The sequence below is a fragment of the Pleurodeles waltl genome, chromosome 9, assembly GCF_031143425.1.
Source record: "Pleurodeles waltl isolate 20211129_DDA chromosome 9, aPleWal1.hap1.20221129, whole genome shotgun sequence".
In the NCBI taxonomy this organism is placed as follows: Eukaryota; Metazoa; Chordata; class Amphibia; order Caudata; family Salamandridae; genus Pleurodeles; species Pleurodeles waltl.
The window spans coordinates 723,174,711-723,196,039 of record NC_090448.1 but is presented as its reverse complement, the minus strand read 5'-3'; positions in this window follow the sequence as shown (position 1 = coordinate 723,196,039).

The following is a 21,329-nucleotide window of genomic DNA, read 5'->3' as shown; positions in this document are numbered from 1 at the left end:
ACTATGGACATTCCCAATTGACAGGACTGGAACATTTGTCTTGTTTCAGGGGATTGTTAACGTTGTCATCCTGACCCCTCTAATTTGGGTGTTTTAGATCCATGGGGACGTTACTGCCATTTGCTACTTGACCAGCACACATAGCGGAGGTGGTAGTGGCAACTGTTGTCAATGTTACATTCCACTTGTAGGTATAGCCAGTGGTTGTTAATTGGGCCCTAGTTAATGTAGGGAGTATAGTGGCTGACGTGTGACGGGCTGCCAGTTTGACGTTGTGCCCTGCCCTCCTGGCCTGGCTTAACCTTTGCAACATCCTTGGCATGGCAGCATACCCCCATGCAAAGGTTGTTGGTGTTGTGTAGTGGTGTGCCCCAGGTTTACTCTGAATGGGCCATGCCCCCGTGCCGTGCCCCTTTACCCATGCCACTTCCTGAATATCATGACTTACATGCATTGTGTAGTGGGTATGTTCACCATCCCTGTTGCAGATGACATTAGTGCATTTTAATTCCCCATGCGACTTACCCTGCATGTGTGTTGTCTCCTGGTAGTCTGTGCTGTCCTGTCCTTGAATCCCTGTGACGATCTTCTCAGGGATGACGGCTGTGACCATCTCCTCCATGTGGTCCAGGGCCTCCTGGTGTGCTGGACTCCCACCTCCAGTCTGCAGTGCTGCCTTCCTGTTCCTGGCCATCTTTTCCTTGGTCCTGCGTTGCAGTCATGCCAGCGTTTCTTGCAGTCGATGTCTGTTCTGCATACTTCTGCCACACTGTTAATCTTGTCAACAATTTGTTGCCATATTGCCTCTCTCCTACTGATTGGCAACTTTGAGGTGACAAAGAGTTGGTGCTGGTGTTCCGTCACCTCTTTAACCAGAATTTCCTGCTCCTCTGCACTGAAGCCACACTTTCTTCTCTTCTTCTCCCTGTCCTGGGTCTTGTGTGGGTCCTCCTGGCTGGTTCTTGGTCTGTTGTCATCTTCATGGGGTCTATGCAAGCATCTAGGATCCATTTTGGCTCTCCTCTGCAAATATTGCTGTGATTGCGTCAAAAAACGCTGCATATCCGGTTTGCGGTGTCGTAAACCGCCTCACAGTAATTTCCGCTGCGTTAACGTTGTTTTCCTTTACGATGTGGCGCTGTGGTGTGCGTCAGAGAAAATGACTCACACATATAGTTTGCGCCGCCGTGCGTCAAAGTATAAATTTGACACCCGCACAGCGCAAAGAAATGGTGTTAGCCGGCGGTAATATTTTTGACACAAAACTGCGTTGGCGCAGTTTTGTGTCAAAAAGTATAAATATGGGCCTTAATTTGTTTTCAGACCAAACTTAGATGCTTTTCTTTTAAGGATACAAATTAAATAGTTATGTTAAATCTTTACCAATCCTTTTACTGCCATGCAAGATTAACACTAAATTCAACTGTACGTTTACTAACACCTTTCAACACTTTCCCATGGTTTTTACGAAAACATAGTTCCCAAAAATTAGGAACCAACAGCCAACTTTTCCCAACCCACAACTTTATTGTAGCGTACGAAACGTAATTGATAATTAAACAGGTATTTACCTCTTGAAAACCAGCAATCGGTGTTCGGCCAAAATATCGTTTTCAAAATATCAGGTTGCAGAAATATCTAGTTTTAAATATAGTGACACAGAACTATTGTGAGAAAAATTATATGTGCCAAAATATTGATATTTTAAGGTAAGACAGTTCGGGGGTCATTACAACCCTGGCGGACGGTGTTAAAGCGGCAGTAATACCGCAAACAGGCCGGCGGACAAAAAAAGGGAATCATGACCCTGGCGGAAACCGCCAACAAAGACAGCCACTTTAACACACTGCCCGCCACGGCGGTACAGACAAGCAGCGCGGCGGTCACCGCCAACAGACAGGCGGAAGACAATGTACCGCCCATAGTATTACAACCTGCCATTCACCGTGGATAAAAACACGGCGGAAACAGTTGCTGCAATGGGAAAACGCTCACCTGAACACATCCCACGAGGAACGAGGACTCCATGGAGCCAGAACTACAAATACTCCCTGCGCTTGTCTTTCTGCTCCTCCACGACCACCATCTACGTAGGCGCCGAAGACAACGGTGAGTACTGCACCTACGACATGGGGGAGGGTGGAGGCAAAAGTTAGGGGGACACCTACGAAACACCCCCACCCCCACCCTCGCATATTACAACAAACACACCAATGCATTTCCAAACATCACAGTAACAACCAACAATCCCCCCGGAATAATGTGAAGACAAAGCGAGATCCGTTCAAACATTGTAATGTTGCAATAAACAAGTCTTACAAAAATATACAGATATATACGAAAATCTGGCAGAAATATATACAGTACGAGAAGTAGTGCAGATATGTACATATCAATGTCCGTGCACCACTAGTCCAAAAATGCATGGGCGAGGCCCACAAAAGATACCTGACCACAATCGGAGAGAACACTGCCGGGGCATCAGATAGAAATACTACAGGCACCTCAGGGGGAAGGGAAGGGGGGGCACCTCAGCCGGATGACTGCAAAGCCAGATCCACGACGGGGCTCCATGCCCGCTGTTCAATCCTGGGGAGTGCAAAGCCACAGTCTCTCAAGTCTCTACAGTGGGTGGGTTGCCCACTGTGCCATCCTGGGGAGTGCAAAGCCACAGTCTCTCAAGTCGAAAACAGTGGGTGGCTTGCCCACTGTGCCATCCTGGGGAGTGCGAAGCCACAGTCTCTCAAGTCGATAACAGTTGGTGGCTTGCCCACGGTGCCATCCTGGGGAGTGCAAAGCCACAGTCTCTCAAGTCTCTACAGTGGGTGGCTTGCCCACTGTGCCATCCTGGGGAGTGCAAAGCCTCAATTTCGCAAGTAGATAACATCCGCCAATGGCTCGTGAGGGGGACTGGTGCCCAGACTGGATTAGTCTCCCCGTGAAAGTTCCTGTCCTGTCAGTGTCCCAGCTGCACATGGGAAAAGGATGCTTGATGTGGCGGTCTATTCATTCTTACCCGGTGCATGCCCTGTTCAGCGGTCTTCACCATGGCGGTCATTGCCCTGTTCAGCAGTGCTTTGCCATGGCGGTGCTTGCCCTGTTCAGCGGTCTTCACCATGGCGGTTCGGGACTGTTCAGCGGTGCTTTGCCATGGCGGTTCTGGACTGTTCAGCGGTCTTCACCATGGCGGTCATTGCCCTGTTCAGCGGTGCTTTGCCATGGCGGTGCTTGCCCTGTTTAGCGGTCTTCACCATGGTGGTTCGGGACTGTTCAGCGGTGCTCTGCCATGGCGGTTCTGGACTGTTCAGCGGTCTTCACCCTGGCGGTCATTGCCCTGTTCAGCGGTGCTTTGCCATGGCGGTGCTTGCCCTGTTCAGCGGTCTTCACCGTGGCGGTTCGGGACTGTTCAGCAGTGCTTTGCCATGGCGGTGCTTGCCCTGTTCAGCGGTCTTCACCATGGCAGTTTGGGACTGTTCAGCGGTGCTTTGCCATGGCAGTTCTGGACTGTTCAGCGGTCTTCACCATGGCAGTCATTGCCCTGTTCAGCAGTGCTTTGCCATGGCGGTGCTTGCCCTGTTCAGCTGTCTTCACCATGGCGGTTCGGGACTGTTCAGCGGTGCTTTGCCATGGCAGTTCTGGTACGGACATTGGTGTGTGGCATGACGTTCCCTAGACTGGGCATTGGTGTGTGGCATGACGTTCCCTCATAGCCCACCTGGGCTGTGGCAGCCGGGGCCCTCCTGGGTACTGACTCCTGCGGTGGTCTCCTGACTAGTGATGATACTTGGGCCCTCCTGGGCTATGACTCCGGCGGTGGTCTCCTGACCAGTGACAATACTTGGGCCCTCCTGGGCACTGACTCCGGCGGTGGCGGTGGTCTCCTGACCAGTGACGATACTTGGGCCCTCCTGGGCACTGACTCCGGCGGTGGTCTCCTGACCAGTGACGATACTTGGGCCCTCCTGGGCACTGACTCCGGCGGTGGCGGTGGTCTCCTGACCAGTGAAGATACTTGGGCCCTCCTGGGCTATGACTCCGGCGGTGGTCTCCTGACCAGTGACGATACTTGGGCCCTCCTGGGCACTGACTCCGGCGGTGGCAGTGGTCTCCTGACCAGTGACGATACTTGGGCCCTCCTGGGCACTGACTCCGGTGGTGGCGGTGGTCTCCTGACCAGTGACGACGGTGCTGGCGGTTGGGTCTCAACCGCCGGGAGTGATGGCGCCCTTCTCCGCCGTGATACTCACAACAGGCTGGGCAGACTTCCTCTGGCCTTTCCCCACCTTTGGTGGAGTCACAGCTGACTCTCCAATCCCCTTGGAACCCATGTGAGTTGTTTTCCCACCAGGAGTCGTCACACGGTCCCGTCGTCCACTCTCCAATTTCAGAGCCTTTACAGGGGGTGGGCTGCCAGTGCCTTGGTTCCGGGTCACACTGCCTGCCCTGGTGGCCGGTGCACTCCACATACCTTGAACAGGCACCACTTGCATTGGAGGCTTTTTGGCTGAGGCGCTACGACGGGACTGATGAATTGGACGGGGGCGGGGGCAAAAAGGTCAACTTTACAGAGGGACAGTTTCTGCCGAACACTGGGATGGGTAGTTGGAGGGGGCCTGTGTGTGGCGGAAGAGGAGGTGGTTGTAGGAGGTGTCACTTTAGGTGTTTTGGGTGCAGGTGCAGGTACTGGAGGCTGTCGTGAGGTGGATGGATGTTGGGTGTGGGATTGCCGGTGTTTGTGTACTTTGGGAGGGGGCGTCTCAGACACACTGGGAGAGGACACAGGAGACGTGTAAATGGCAGTGGAGGTGGTGAGTGCAGGTGAGCGGCTTGTGGTGCTGGGTGTCCTCGTGCGATTCCTGGTGCCTGTAGATGTGGTGCATGCATGTGTGTGTGTAGACGAGACTGGGAGGGAGGAGGGAGAAGAGGAGGAGGGGGAAACAGTGGAGGCAGTGGATGTTGCTGTGTCTGTATGTGGGTAAGGCTTGCGTGAGTGCCTGTGGGTTGTGTGGTGCCTATGTTTGCTTGAGCTACTTGTGTGTGCTGACTTGTGTGCATGCTGGTCTGTAGGTGTGCTTGGGATGGGCTGGGGTACAGGGGATTGGATCTGGGTGGAGGAGGTTGGAAGGGGGAGGCTAGACACAGGGACAATGGCTGCCATCAGTGCTGAGGCCAGAGATTGCAGTGTTCGCTGAAGGATAGCCTGACCAGAATGAATGCCCTCCAGGAATGCATTACTGTGTTGCAACTCTCGTTCTACACCCTGGATGGCATTCACAATGGTAGACTGCCCAACAGTGAGTGACCTGAGGAGGTCAATGGCCTCCTCACTGAGGGCAGCAGGGGTGACTGGGGCAGGGCCTGAGGTGCCTGGGGCGAAGGTGATGCCCACCCTCCTGGGTGAGCGGGCACGGGGCGAACGCTGAGGGGCTGCTGGGAGGGCGGTGCTGGTAGGGGAGGTGGCGGCTGTACCTATAGAAATGGGGCGCACAGATGGTGCCGCCACCACAAGGGAGCCCCCATCGGCAGACGAGTCCGTGTCGCTGCTTGGTGATCCGGTGGCCGACGTGAAGCTCCCCTCGCCCTCCGTCCCACTGGTGCATTCTGAGTCCGTGGTGTGGCCCTCCATGGCCATGTGGGATCCAGCTCCCTCGTGCTCCGGTGCCACTGTACCTCTGCCTGATGATGCTGATGCACAAAAGAACAGGGAGAGCAGAAAAAGGGGGGGGGGAACAGAAGAAAGACAGGTTGAGTGCATGGCATACCGCTACCGTTGGCGGACAAGACAGACACAGCAGCCCCCTGCATTACGCCGTGCTCTTGGCCTCTGCATATGCAATTTCTGGGATATGGCCTACATGGCAATGGTGGACATCTGCACACATGGATGCCACAGGGGCAACTATACCTCGACTTGGCACTCTACTGAGGTGGGGTAGAGTGCCACATGGGCTGCATTACAGAGGGGCCTAGTCTTCGTGTTTCTGGCTGGCCTAGGTACACCCACAGGCCTCCTCCCCCACCCAGACCCCTCTACTGCACGCAAACTCCGCAGAATGAGGTTGTACTCACCCCCTTGTGTCTGCTGTGATGCCCTCAAGCGCCCATCCAACTCCGGGTAGGCCACCGCCAGGATCCGGAACATCAGGGGGGTCATGGTGCGACGGGCACCCCTCCCACGTTGGGAGGCCATCCCCAGCTGAGCCTCCGCCGTCTTCTTGCTGCAGCGGCGAATGTCCTCCCATCTTTTCCGGCAGTGGGTGCCCCGTCTCTGGTGGGCCCCCAGGGTCCGGACCTCCTTGGCGATGGCACGCCAAATGTCCCTCTTCTGGTGGGCGCTGACCTACATGACATGCACAAAGGGAAGAGGAACAGTCATTACCAACTGCACCGTCGATGTGAGTGGCCCCCTCCCTACTCTGGCCACGTGGCCCATTCATTCACATGCATTAATGTTCTATGAACTCTGCCCCCTTCCCTCTTCCAACCAGCCCTCTCCACCCAGGCCTAGCCCATACAACGTGCTCCCTGTGTACTCACCTGTTGGTCTGGAGGACCGTAGAGTAGCGTGTACTGGGGAGGACCCCGTCTACCAGTTTCTCCAACTCCTGAGCAGTGAAGGCAGGGGCCCTTTCCCCAGACGCAGCAGCCATCGTCGCTTCCAGACCGAGGTCACAGCAGCACTTTGCAGTGTAGGTCCTCTCCTGTCGAAGGTCAGGTATCTAGTGATTGAACAGATAGAAAATGGCGGTGAAGTCCGCGGAGGTGACGTCCGCGGCGGTGCGCATCATCACCGCCGGCGCACCTGTTCATTGGCTCCTGGGACCCATAGGGTCCAATGTTAACCAATGCAGCATTGCGCCGCGGTCTACGACCGCCTACCGCCACGATGCGCAACGCCAGCGCTGTTAACCCACAATCCCATTGTCCCAGTTTAGAGGTCAGGCAGCCGCCATTTCAGGGGCCCACATGGCTTCATTTACCTCTGCGTCACACGTAGCTAGGCCTACACTCAACACACATGCAGGAAGGGTTTTGTGATTGGTGTAGTCTTGTGTGTAACTGTGGGTACATACCTGGATGAAAAATGACTGATTCGTCGCTGTTGTCCTTCGTAGGCACCGTCAGCTGGGACATGTGAGAAGATGGCGGAATCCTCCAGTGTACCGACCGCTGGTGGACCTGTTGACAATGGAAGAGCGACATTTAATCGTCACCTACAGGTTTGACCGTGCCACAATCCAGGAACTATGTACCCAGTTGGAGCCAGACCTGATGTCACCAATCCGCCATCCGACTGGAATCCCCCCTGACGTGCAGGTGCTGTCAGTGCTCCATTTCCTTGCAAGTGGGTCATTCCAGACAACAGTGGCCATGGCATCAGGGATGTCCCAGCCTATGTTTTCCAACGTTTTGTCCAGAGTGTTGTCTGCCCTGCTGAAACACGTAAGGAGATACATCATTTTCCCTGAGGTGGAACATTTGCCTACAGTTAAAGGTGACTTCTATGCCCTTGGACATATCCCCAACGTCATAGGTGCCATTGATGGGACCCATGTAGCTCTGGTCCCCCCCCACAGGAGTGAACAGGTGTACAGGAACCGGAAGAGTTATCATTCGATGAATGTACAGATGGTATGTTTGGCAGACCAGTACATCTTGCAGGTAAATGCTATATTCCCTGGCTCAGTGCATGACACCTACATCCTGCGGAATAGCAGCATCCCTGATATGATGGGTCAACTCCAGAGGCACCGTGTGTGGCTATTGGGGGACTCTGGTTACCCCAACCTGTCATGGCTATTGACCCCAGTGAGGAATCCCAGGACCAGGGCAGAGGAACGCTACAATGAGGCCATGGGCGGACTAGTAGGGTGATCGAACGCACCTTCGGTCTCCTGAAGGCCAGGTTCAGGTGCCTCCATATGACAGGTGGTTCCCTATTCTACTCACCGAAGAAGGTGTGCGAGATCATCATCGCCTGCTCGATGCTTCATAATTTGCCTTTGCGACGCTGGGTGCCTTTTCTGCAGGAGGATGGTCCAGATGACTGTGTTGTGGCAGCTGTGGAGCCTGTGGACAGTGATGAGGAGGAAGCTCAGGAAGAAGACAACGACAACAGGGAGTCAGTCATACAGCAATATTTCCAGTGAGACACAGGTGAGAACATTTTAATTTTTACCATTACATTAACTTTCACACGTCTACCTCTATCCTGTCTGTCGATTTCAAGCAGTATTTGGTAACTGAGCTGTACCTTTCCATTACGGTTTCACAGGTGTGGTTACCAACGTCATCTGCTTGCATCCTTCAAGGACTTGTGATGTGTGACATAGGTATGTTGGCTTTACAATGGGCAATGCATTATGACTCTGTCATTGATAATACATATTTACACTCTCACAGACTGACTCCAGATTGTTTTGTGTTTCAAGGGTGTTTATTGAAGTGCTCAGAAATGGGAGGGGGTTGTAATATGAGGATGGGTGATGGCGGAGGAATGTCCATGGCAGAGTCCAGTCTATGAGTCTCACAGGTGCACTGCCCATCTGGGCATAGGAAGTGGAGCTGGGGCAGTTCAAGTATGGACAGGGTAACAAAGTGGGTCAGTGGGGGGACAATCAAGGTGGTCTCATTTCCTGGCGGGGGTTTTGCCATCTTGCTCTGTCCTGTTCCTGGCTCTCAGGGACCGCTTGTGTGGTGGTTGTCCGTCTGCAGGGGGTGGGGTGCTGGTGTGGTGGTTCGGTGGCGGGGCGTCCTGTCCACTAGCGCCGGCGGAGGTGGTGGGCAGTTCATCGTCCATGCTAGTGTCAGGGGCCCCTTGGGAGTGCCACGGTGTCCCTCAAGGTGTTCTGTATGTCCTTCAGCACCCCTACGATGGTGCCCAGGGCAGAGCTGATGGTCCTGAGCTCCTCCCTGAACCCCAAATACTGTTCCTCCTGCAGGCGCTGGGTCTCCTGAAACTTGGCCAGGACCGTGGCCATCGTCTCCTGGGAGTGGTTGTATGCTCCCATGATGGAGGTGAGGGCCTCGTGGAGAGTGGGTTCCCTTGGCCTGTCTGCCCCCTGTCGCACAGCAGCCGTCCCAGTTCCCCTGTGTTCCTGTGCCTCCGTCCCCTGGACCGTGTGCCCACTACCATTGCCCCCAGGTCCCTGTTGTTGTTGGGGTGGTGGGTTCTCCTGGGTTTCCTGTAGTGGTGGACACACCGCTGATTGACCTGTCCTGGGTAGGGAGGTATGGGCCCGCTGGGTGGGTGCTGTGCTGGTGTTACCAGAGGGTGGAAGGTCAGTGTTGGGCTGTGCCTGTGCAAGGGGAACCGACTGTCCCGAGGCCCACGATGGTCCGGGCTGGTCATCTGGATCCAGTAGGGCAGAGCTGCTATCGTCACTGTGGGCCTCTTCTAGGGGTGGAGTGGTGTTGTCTGGACCCTCTGGTGGGGTGACGGTCCTTCGGGTTCCTGCAGGGGCATAAGAGCATAATTAATGCATTTGTGTGTGTGATGGTGTGCAATGGGTGGGTGTCTGTGTACCCCAGTGCAGGCATTCCTGTGTGGGGGCTTGTGTGATGATGGTTAGGGGGTGTTCTGGGTATGTGCAGTGGGCATGCTTTAGTGAGGGGTGACCATGCTTAGTTGTGTCATGCAGGGCTTGGTGTTGGGATGTGTGGTTTGTGTTATTAGTACATTAGTGAGGAGTTGGAGTGATAGGGGAGGGGGTGAGGGTGGGGGTGTGTTATAGCATGCAGGTAGGGTGGGGGATATGATAGTTAAGATTTGACTTACCAGTGTCCCATCCACCACCGACTCCTCCGAGGCCCTCTGGATGCATGATGGTCAAGACTTGCTCCTCCCATGTTGTTAGTTGTGGTGGAGGAGGTGGGGGTCCGCCGCCAGTCCGCTGAACCGCGATGTTGTGTCTGGAGACCGTTGAACGCACCTTTCCCCGTAGGTCGTTCCACCTCTTCCTGATGTCCTCCCTATTTCTTGGGTGCTGTCCCACAGCGTTGACCCTGTCCACGATTCTGCGCCATAGCTCCATCTTCCTGGCTATGGAGGTGTGCTGTACCTGTGAGCCAAATAGCTGTGGCTCTACCCGGATGATTTCCTCCACCATGACCCTGAGCTCCTCCTCGGAGAAGCGGGGGTGTCTTTGGCGTGACATGGGGTGGTGTGTGTGATGTGTGGGGCGGTGTGAGTGTTGATGTGTGTGGTGATGTGTAGTGGTGTGTGGTGTTTTGTGCGTGGATGTGGTGTGGGTGATGGTGTTGTGTGCCTCTGTATGGTGGTGTTGTCTTGGCTGTGCTGTCTCTCTGGCCTTCGTCCGTGAATTGTGGTCGTAGGGGTTTGTGGGTGATGTGGGTGTGTGTTTTATATTGTATTGGGTGTGTGGGAGTGGTGTTTGTATGTGTATCAGGTGTGTGTATTTGGAATTGTCCAATGTGGCGGTGTTTTGGAGATGTGTGTGTATTTTGAGCGCAGCGGTGTATAACGCCAATGGAATACCGCGGTTGAAAGACCGCCGTGTGGATTCGTTGGTGGTAATAGCATGGGCGTGTTTCTGTTGGCGTGGAGGTGGAGGTTTTGTATTCGCCACTTTAACACTGACCTTTGGTGTGGCGGAGTTGTGGGGGTGTCTGTATTTCAGTGGATTCCGAGATGTGTGTCATAATAGCTGTGGCGGACTACCGCCGCCGCGGCGGTGTATTGGCGGTCTTCTGCACAGCGGTAAGCGCCTTTTACCGCCAATGTTGTAATGACCCCCTTCGTTTTTTAACTTTCTTTATGTATTTAAATAATATTTTAGTGGTCTATGCTTATATTGTTTGTATAATTGTAATTTTAAGTTATTTATATTTTTTATGTAATCGTAAAATAGTAATTTATAGTGTTGTAGCGGGTTGTGAGGTTTGTAGGGATACAGAATAGGAAGTTAATTTATTATAATTAAGTTATATATTTAAAAATCAATATTAATTATGTATTTGATAATTAAGTATGTAAATTATGCAAATAATGTTTTTTAAGTTCTTTTTTGGGTGCAGGTTGTTGGGTTTGTTGGGGTATAGGGTGTGAAGTTATTTAAATAATACATTGGTAATTATTTTTAAATGATTAAATAATTATTTGTTAATTAGTCATGTCAATTGTATACATATTATAATTTTTTTATGTACTTTTTGGGTGCAGGTTGTTGGGTTTGTAGGGAGATAGTGTTGGAAGTTAATTAAATAATATTTGCTTAACTATCAATTATGCATTTTAATTAAATGATTGTTAATTAGTTATGTAAATTATGTAATTATCATAATTGTGAAATTTAGATATATGTTTAATGTGCTACTATAGTGTGGGAATTTTGTTTTTCTTATATTACTTATTATTAACAAATGTTAATCATTTTTGTTTAATTGTTTTTTAATGTATGTATTTTATTTTATGTTACTAGTTTTATAATTTTATTAAATTAATTATTGTATTTAAATAAGGTATGTGTTTGAAGTGAAGTACTTTCCCTACTGTTGCACAGACTTGAGTGGGAATAGTAAATATGACCCCTCCTGAGTCCAACACTTTCCCTACTGTTGCACAGACTGTAGTGGGAATAGTAAATGTTACTTCTCCTGAGTCCAACGCTTTCCCTGTTGCACCAACAGGAGTGGGAATAGTAAATTTTACCCCGTCTCACTTCAATGCTTTCTCTACTGTTGCACAGACCGGAGTGGGAATATAAAATGTCATCCCTCTTGAGTCCAACTCTTTCCCTACCGTCACATTGACTGGAGTGGGAATAGCAAATGTTACCCCGCCTAAATCAAATGCTTTCCCTACTGTTGCACAGGCTGGAGTAGGAATATTACATTGCACCCCATCTGAGGCCAATGCTTTCCCTACTTTTGCACCGACTGGAGTGAGAATAGTGAATTTTACCCCTCCTGAGTCCAACACGTTCCGTGCTGTTGCGCAGACTGGAGTGGGAATAGTAAATGTTATTCTTCCTAAGTCCAACACTATTCTTACTGTTGCACAGACTGGAGTGGGTTTAGTAAATTTGACTACTTCTGAGTTCAATGCTTTAACTACCATTGCACACAGTGGAGTGGGAATATAAAATCTTACCCCTCCTGAGTCCAACGCTTTCCCTACTGTTGCACACACTAAAATGGGGATTTTGACTTATATTCCTCCTGAGTCCAATGCTTCCTCTACTGTTGCACTGACTGGAGTGGTAATAATATTTTACCCTTTCTGAGTATAATGATTTCCTTACTTTTTCAACCGACTGGGGTGGGAATCTTACATTTTACCCCTCCTAAGTTCAACGCTTTCCCTGCTGTTGCACAGACTGGAGTGGGAATAATAATTTGTACCCCTCCTGAGTCCAGTGCTTTCCCTACTGTTGCACACACTACAGTGGTAATATTAAATGGTACCCCTTCTGAGCCTAATGCTTTCCCTGCTGTTGAACAGACTGGAGTGGAAACATTCAATTTTACCCCTCCAAAATCTAACTCTTTCCCTACTGTTGCACAGACTGGAGTGGCAATAGTGTATTTTACCACCCCCTGAATCCAATGCTTTCTCTACTGCTGCACAGAGTAAAGTGGGAATATTATAGGTGTTATTTCTAGAAATTTATAGTTATGTTTATAGTGTTTAAAATTGTATGATTATTAGAAAATAGTTTTTAAATTAGTAATGTTTCTAACATATAATATAGTTTTAGTAAAAGGTTTTTTATATTGTTTAGTTTTTAATGTGTAATGAAATTGGTATGTTTTTTACATTTTTTCCAGATTACTCGTTACAGTTTTGAATATATATCCCGTGTGTATTTACATACATATATACACATGCATATATACAGTGATATATTTTTATATATATAGATAGATATATATAGATAGATGTAGATAGATAGATACACATATCTACTTGTTATATTAAATTTAAAAATATTAAATTGTAATATGCATTAATATTATTATTTTAATAATAGTTTTACATTCAATATATGTAAATATACATTCACTTGTACATATATATGCATGTGTATTTGTTTAACACCCTGGGTGCCCTGGACGAGGTCATCTCGTCCCAGCACACGGTTCCCGTGTGCCTGGGACAAGATCACCTCGTCCTGCACCCGGCCCACGGGGGGAGCACCCACACCCCCCCGGTCGTGGATGGAAGGGAAACCCTTCCCCTTCCACCCCCCTCGACAATCTGATAAAGTCAGCGCGCTCACAGCGCGCCGACATCATCAAGTATTGCCGAGGACAGGCTGGAAGCCATTTGCTTCCAGTGCGTCGAAGGAAAGGATCTCTAACAGGTGAGTCCTTCCCTTTTTGGGGGTTTTGGGGGGGAAACAGACACTGGGAGAGGAAAGGGTTTTTTCCTTTCCCCCTGTGCCTGTTTTCAGTGGATTCCTGGTCCACGACAGGAATCCCCACTAGACACCAGGGAATTTCTTAGATTTTTTTGGGGGGAGCAACCCCTTGGGCAAGGGTCGCTTCCATTGGGGGCTATTTTTTGTCCTATTTTGGCCCCCTTGGGGGCAGATCGGCCGTTTTGTCGGCCGATCTGCCCCCAGGGGGGGTTGAAAGCCACTAAACACCAGGGATTTTATTTTGTGTCCTTGGGGGCATAAATAATCCTTTTTCGCCCCCCTCCGGGGCTAGATCAGCCATGTTTTTGGCCGATCTCACCACCGGGGGGGTCGAAACCTACTAGGTGCCAGGGATTGTGTGGTGTGTGTGTTTTGTGTGTTTGGGGGCACCCCTTGGGCAAGGGTCACCCCCCCAAAGGGGGGAAAATTAGTATTGGCTATTTTTGCCCACCTTGGGGGCAGATTCGCCTAGTTTTTTAAGGCCCATCTGCCCCCAAGGGGGGCAGAATCCACTTAGGCACCAGGGATCTTGTGTGTGTGTTTTGTGTGGGTGGGGGGGTGGCACCTTTTGCAAGGGTCGCTCCCCAAAGGGGGGCACATTACTGATGACCATTTCTGCTCCCCTTGGAGGCAGATCGGGCTATTTTTTTAGGCCTCTCTGCACCCAAGAGGGCAGAAGCCACCAAGACATGAGGGGAATTTTTTTTTTTTTTGCTCCCCTTAGTTTTTTTGGGGCTGGGGGCACCCCTATTTGCTCCCTTTGGCAAGGGTCGCCCCCTCCCAAACAGGGTACAGAGCTGTTGGCCATTTCCGCCCCCTTGGGGCAGATCGGCCTTTTTTTTTAGGCCCATCTGCCCCCAAGGGGGGCCGAAGCCACCAGGGACAGTTTCTAAGTTCTTGGTGGCGGGGTGTTTGTCAACTGGCAAAGTATTTGTATTTGTGATTATAACAGCTTATTTCTTCTTTGTGTTCTAGTTCAAAGCTTTTGCTTCCTTTGCTGTGGATCCTTGCGGTTTTGGTAGTAGTTGTCCTGCGGTTTGCATAGTTGCATGTTTTAGGTAAGTGACAGCAATGTACTCCAAAGGAGTATTGTTGACATGCATGAATGACATGTTTGTAGGTGGTGTACAAAATGTAGTATTGTGTGTGAAATTGTCCTTAGATTTGGGCACAATGATATTTGTGTTGTCAAATGTCTAATTTTCTTTTTTCTTTTTAGTGGGATATCATTGGTGATTGCTGTGTCTGAGCAGAGTAGTTGCTGGTGAGTAGCTTTTTCAGGCAAGTGAGTGGTATAGTTTTTTAGTACATAACTCTTTGTGATAAAGCTACACTTTGTTTATTACTTATTTTAATGCTGGTGGTTGTTGGCAATCCATTTGTTGTTAGTGAGGATCATGGCTAGCCGCAGAGTGATCGCTTAGCAGGTTGTTGGCATGCTTTTTGAGTCGTCTTCAGACCATGATTACGAGACTGACTCTTCATCTGAGGCAGAGGAGGAAGTGAGAGATACTGTCAGTGAGTTTTCTGTCCGAGAGGATTCTTCTGATGAGGAAGCAACTCTTAGTGCAGATGAAGGGCCTGTTTTAGAAGAGGACATTGGTGTGCTAAGAGTGCAGCAGCCTGGGGCTGAAGGGTTTCCCATTAGAAGACCTGACACCTGTATTGCCCCAAACATGGAGCAGCCACAGTTACCTGCATTTACTGGTCTCCCAGGGTGTAGTCAACACGGAAAACCTTTTGCCTGTAAATTTCTTTCACTTGTTTATGGACAATGTATTTTTGGAATAGATTGTGGAGCAGACTAATGTGTATGCGGAGCAATATTTGAGGGACAACGCTGCCAGATGTAGGCTTCAGTCTAGAGCTACTCAGTGGGTTCCCACATATCTTGAAGAGATGAAAAAAGTTTTTAGGTTTGACTTTTTTGATGGGGTTGATAAGGAAGCCGTCACTGGCTGCCTATTGGTCTATGTTGGACTTTTGCTTATGCAGGGTCATCCCCAGTCTTTTTGCCTCCTGCCTCCTATTTTTTTCTGACCTGTCGCTGTTGGCTTTTGAACTCTGAGCACTTTCCCACTGCTAACCAGTGCTAAAGTGCATATGCTCTCTGTGTGAAATTGTATGTGATTGGTTTATCCATGATTGGCATATTTGATTTACTAGTAAGTCCCTAGTAAGGTGCACTAGAGGTGCCAGGGCCTGTAAATCAAATGCTACTAGTGGGCCTGCAGCACTGGTTGTGCCACCCACATAAGTAGCTCTGTAATCATGTCTCAGACCTGCCACTGCAGTGTCTGTGTGTGTATTTTTACACTGTAAATTCGACTTGGCAAGTGTACCCACTTGCCAGGCCTAAACCTTCCCTTTTCTTACATGTAAGGCACCCCTAAGGTAGGCCCTAGGTAGCCCCAAGGGCAGGGTGCAGTGTATGGATAAGGTAGGACATATAGTAATGTGGTTTATATGTCCTGACAGTGAAATACTGCTAAATTCGTTTTTCACTGTTGCAAGGACTGTCTCTCTCATAGGATAATATGGGGGCTACCTTTAAATATGATTAAAGCGTAGATTCCCCTAGAGAGTAGATGGACATGTGGAGTTTGGGGTCCCTGAACTCACAATTTAAAAATACATCTTTTAGTAAAGTTGATTTTAAGATTGTGCGTTTGAAAATGCCACTTTTAGAAAGTGAGCATTTTCTTGCTTAAACCATTCTGTGACTCTGCCTTGTTTGTGGATTCCCTGTCTGGGTCAGTTTGACAGTTGGGTTGTTTTTCACCTCACACCAGACAGTGACACAAAGGGAGCTGGGGTGTAACCTGCATTTCCTGATTAGCCATCTCTGCTAGGAGGGAGGGGTGGAGTGGTCACTCTCATCTGAAAGGACTGTGCCTGCCTCTAACAATGCCGGCTCCAACCCCCTGGTGTGTGTCTGAGGCCTTGCCTGGGCAAGGCAGGATTTCACAAGTAGGTGTGAGTCCCCTTTGAAGAAAGGTGACTTCAAAGACTAAAATGGGTATAAGAAGGGCACCCAAATCTACAGACTTTAGAAACACTTCTGGAATCAAGAGGAACCTCTGCCTGGAGAAGAGCTGTTAGCTGAGGATGAAGTGCTGCCCTGTCTGTAACTGTGCTTTGTGGAGCTTTCCTGCAGTGCTGCTTCTGCCAGAGTAAGAGGGCAAAGACTGGACTTTGTGTGCCTTCCATCTTGAGAAGAAATCTCCAAGGGCTTGATCTAGAGCTTGCCTCCTGTTGTTTGAAGTCTCAGGGACAGCAAAGACTTCTCTCTGCCAGCACCTGGAGCCTCTGGAGAGACTCCTACTCTGCCCTGTGGTGCCCATCCAGTCCTGGGACCCTGAAAGGAGAAGCTGGCAACCTAAAGACAAGAAAATCCACGCACAGAGCGCCGTGCGGGAAAAAGATCGACGCGAATCCGATCGGCGGCTGAAAAACGACGCGCCGCCAGCTCCGCGGCTGAGAAACGACGCTCGCAGGAAACGCGACCGAAGAATCGACGCACGGAGCAGGAGAAACGATGCGCAGCATCGCTGACGGAGGCTGGGAGATCGCAACCTGCGCGGCTGGATCGTCAACTCATCGTGCGGCTGGATTTTTGACTCGAGTACCGCCGTGCAGAGTTATTTTCGACGCACGCCCGCCCGTGCGGGGTTATTTTTGACGCACACCAGGTACATTTTCACTCTAGCAGCGCTAGTGTGTTTTTAAAACTACTTAAAGACTCTTTTTGATTTTTAATTAATAACTTGACTTGTGTATGGTGGATTTTTGTCGTTTTGGTCTTGTTTTGTTTAGATAAATATTTCCTATTTTTCTAAACCTGTGTTGTGTCATTTTGTAGTGTTTTCATTGAGTTACTGTGTGTGTTGGTACAAATACTTTACGCCTAGCACTCTGAGGTTAAGCCTACTGCTCTGCCAAGCTACCAAGGGGGTAAGCAGGGGTTAGCTGAGGGTGATTCTCTTTTACCCTGACTAGAGTGAGGGTCTTTGCTTGAACAGGGGGTAACCTAGGACCCCATTTCTAACATTGGTGATCAGCGGTCGGGATTTGGACTTGTATTTGTACTTGACATACAGTGATTAAGTGTACACTACTGTTTTGATCTCAGACCACTACGTGACCACGTACTACTTGTTTGGTGATCTTTTGCTTTTTCTCTTAAGGACTCCTTTTTGTTCTACTTCCATGATTTTGCTGATCCCTTGACTGATTCTTTTTACTTCATTGGGAACTTATTTTCTGCCTTTGGAACTTTGCACTTGTGACCATCATGTCTCAATCTGGAGATGCAACAGCTGGAGCTGTGTTTGAAATGGAGAAACTGAAGGAGTACTCAGTTGCTCAATTGAAACAGTTCCTTAAAGATCTTGACTGTCCCACTAAGAGCTCCACCAGGGAGGGGGAGCTGCAAAAGGCACAGAGGGCCGGGGTGACAATCAAGAAGGCTGGAGGGCACACAGAGGAGGAGAATGTGGGTGGGGAAGTGCAGAGGATACACAGTGGTGTAGTGGAGGTACCTGTTACGCCTGGGGGGAGGGTCCCCAGGAGGGGTAGCAGGGTGTCGTCTAAGGGTGTGACTCCTAAAGATGTGCAGGACAGACAGGCAGAAAGGGTTCGCCGGTTGGAGGCAGAAAAGTTGAGGATGCAAAGGGAGTATGACAAGTGGGAAAGGGACTTCGAGATACAAAAGATGATTTATGCTTACAAGCTTAAATTGAAACCGCTGGAAGTCATGAGGGCTGAATCCAGCTGGAATGGTGGCAGCAACAATTTTATATCTAGTGCTGCTGAAGAAATGCACATGCCCAGAGATGTGGTGCCCTACTTGAAGGAGGGAGTTAACACACACCAGGAGGTTCAGGGGTATGAGGTAGCTCCAGTGATGCACAGGGTCCCTGAGGTGGATTGGGGAACTGGCATGGGGAGTCATATTCCTACTGGTGGGAAGGACACTCTACTGACTCTAGGTGAGAGTGACAGGGAGAGGGGTTCCCCCCAGGTAGAAGTCCTGGTTATGGAGTGTGAAAACATCCCAGAAGAGTGTGGGTTGAGGGTCAGGGACAGTCAGGTACTGTCTCACCAGTCTCAGGAGGGTGATGTGGGGTGCTTTTCCAAAGCAGAGTCACTGGATGGTTGGGTGAAGGGTACTTTGGTTAATTCATGTAAGGGGCTGAGTGATGTAACTGCTGGAGAGCATATGTCTAGTCCTTATTTTCCAGAGCTACGCCAACACCAGGTGGAGTGTGAGTTCTCTGACCCCAGGGAGCTTACAATGGAGGCAGACCTCTTGGTGAGTACCAGAGAGTCTGAAGAGGAATTTGGGGGTGCTCATGAGAGGAGTGGTCTAGGTATTTCCCAACCAGGTGAGGTAGGGAAGGATTGTAGTGTCCCAGGTAGGTCCCAGTGTAGTGGGATGGGTGAGGGACCCCATGTCCAGTCTCTGAGGAGAGGGAATGGGGATGGGCTGAGGTCCAAGGTGCCCGAGATCCGGTCCCAGGTCCTGGAGGGTTCCATGAGGGAACACCAGGAGGGGAGCCTAGCCTGTACCATAGGGCCATCTGTTGAGGGAGACCCCACAGTGTCAGGAGAACTTGGGGGGGCGGCTGTAGCCAGCGTCCCACCAGTTCTGGTGTCTGGCAGTACCACTCCTAGTGAGGGGGTGCAGAAGTCCAGACAGAGGGTTGAGAGGGGGTTGCGGACCCCAGTGGAGAACCTGGAGGGTCAGGGGTCAGCTCTGAGAGCAGAGCCCCCCAGGAATGACCTTGGTAAGACCATTTCTGGGTTGGGGGGAATCCAGACTCTGTCAGATGGGCAGAGGTCAGGAGACCTGCGCCAGCCAGACTCTTGTGTGGCCCTTGGGGACAGTGTGTCCCTTGAGGGGGGTAAGTGTGCCCCCCTGGAAGTCCTGGTGTGCCAGGCAGTGGTTCAACTGCAGGGTGGTGACTCTGGGTTGAATGATCAGGTTCAGGGGGTAAACTCTGACCTGATGGGGGGTAAGTGTGATCCCAAGGAAGTCCTGGTGCACCAGGCAGTGGTTCAACCGCAGGGTGGTGACCCTGGGTTGGATGACCAGGTTCAGAGGGTAATCTCTGACCTGGTGGGGGGTAGGTATGCCCCCCAGGAAATCCTGGGTTGCCAGGCAGTGGTCCAGTCTGTGGGTACAGACCCTGGACTGGAGGATCAGGTGCAGGGGGTAAACCCTGACCTGAAGGGGTGGGCGGTTTGCCCAATCACCCCCCCTGGTGTGATTTCAAGGGGTACTCTCCCTAAGGGGGGGGTGCAGAACCCTGAGAGTAGGGACAGGGGAGAAAGAGCCTCACCCCTGGCCCTGGTCCAACCTGAAGGTACAGACCCCAGGTTGGCGGACCAGTTGCAGGTTAACAGCCCTGCACTGGTGGAAGAATTGTGCAGGACTGCTTCTACAAGCATCCTGACAGTTTTTGACTCTGGGGGTGCCGCTTCGGCAGGGAGGGTACAGAGCCCCAGAGGGGAGGACCAGGGTCAGGTTGTCATCCCTGACCTGGTGGAAGAGAGAGTGGTCAAAGGGTGCCAGGCACCTGGGGCTACCACCCCCCACTCTCCGCAGTCACAGTGGTTGGAGAGGCCTGAGGTTGGGCTCTCATCCCTGACAGTTGTCCGGGGCCACCGTGGCTTGCTGTCCTGGTGGACAGAGTTGCCCCTGGGGGGGGACGAGAGTCACACCCCGGGGGTGGAGTGGGCAACACCACTGTGTTGGCCCTGGTGGTACTATCTGCCCATTGCAATTCATCTGTGAGCAAAGTAAAGTTAGGTGCTGCACAGATGGTGTCTGTAGATGTGGAGAAGGGTTCCCCCTGGGTTAGCTTAGTGGGCCCTGAGAGTATGGACAGAGGGATCCAACTGGAGTCAGGAAGGCGTAGAACTGGAACATGCCCCTGCTGTTGTGGGCCTGGGTCCTTGTTCTATCGCCCCAATCAGGGAAGTACATCAAGGTATTGATTGTTCGCCCCTGGCTTTAGGCTGGTAGGGGGTCGTGTTGGACTTTTGCTTATGCAGGGTCATCCCCAGTCTTTTTGCCTCCTGCCTCCTATTTTTTTCTGACCTGTCGCTGTTGGCTTTTGAACTCTGAGCACTTTCCCACTGCTAACCAGTGCTAAAGTGCATATGCTCTCTGTGTGAAATTGTATGTGATTGGTTTATCCATGATTGGCATATTTGATTTACTAGTAAGTCCCTAGTAAGGTGCACTAGAGGTGCCAGGGCCTGTAAATCAAATGCTACTAGTGGGCCTGCAGCACTGGTTGTGCCACCCACATAAGTAGCTCTGTAATCATGTCTCAGACCTGCCACTGCAGTGTCTGTGTGTGTATTTTTACACTGTAAATTCGACTTGGCAAGTGTACCCACTTGCCAGGCCTAAACCTTCCCTTTTCTTACATGTAAGGCACCCCTAAGGTAGGCCCTAGGTAGCCCCAAGGACAGGGTGCAGTGTATGGATAAGGTAGGACATATAGTAATGTGGTTTATATGTCCTGACAGTGAAATACTGCTAAATTCGTTTTTCACTGTTGCAAGGACTGTCTCTCTCATAGGATAATATGGGGGCTACCTTTAAATATGATTAAAGCGTAGATTCCCCTAGAGAGTAGATGGACATGTGGAGTTTGGGGTCCCTGAACTCACAATTTAAAAATACATCTTTTAGTAAAGTTGATTTTAAGATTGTGCGTTTGAAAATGCCACTTTTAGAAAGTGAGCATTTTCTTGCTTAAACCATTCTGTGACTCTGCCTTGTTTGTGGATTCCCTGTCTGGGTCAGTTTGACAGTTGGGTTGTTTTTCACCTCACACCAGACAGTGACACAAAGGGAGCTGGGGTGTAACCTGCATTTCCTGATTAGCCATCTCTGCTAGGAGGGAGGGGTGGAGTGGTCACTCTCATCTG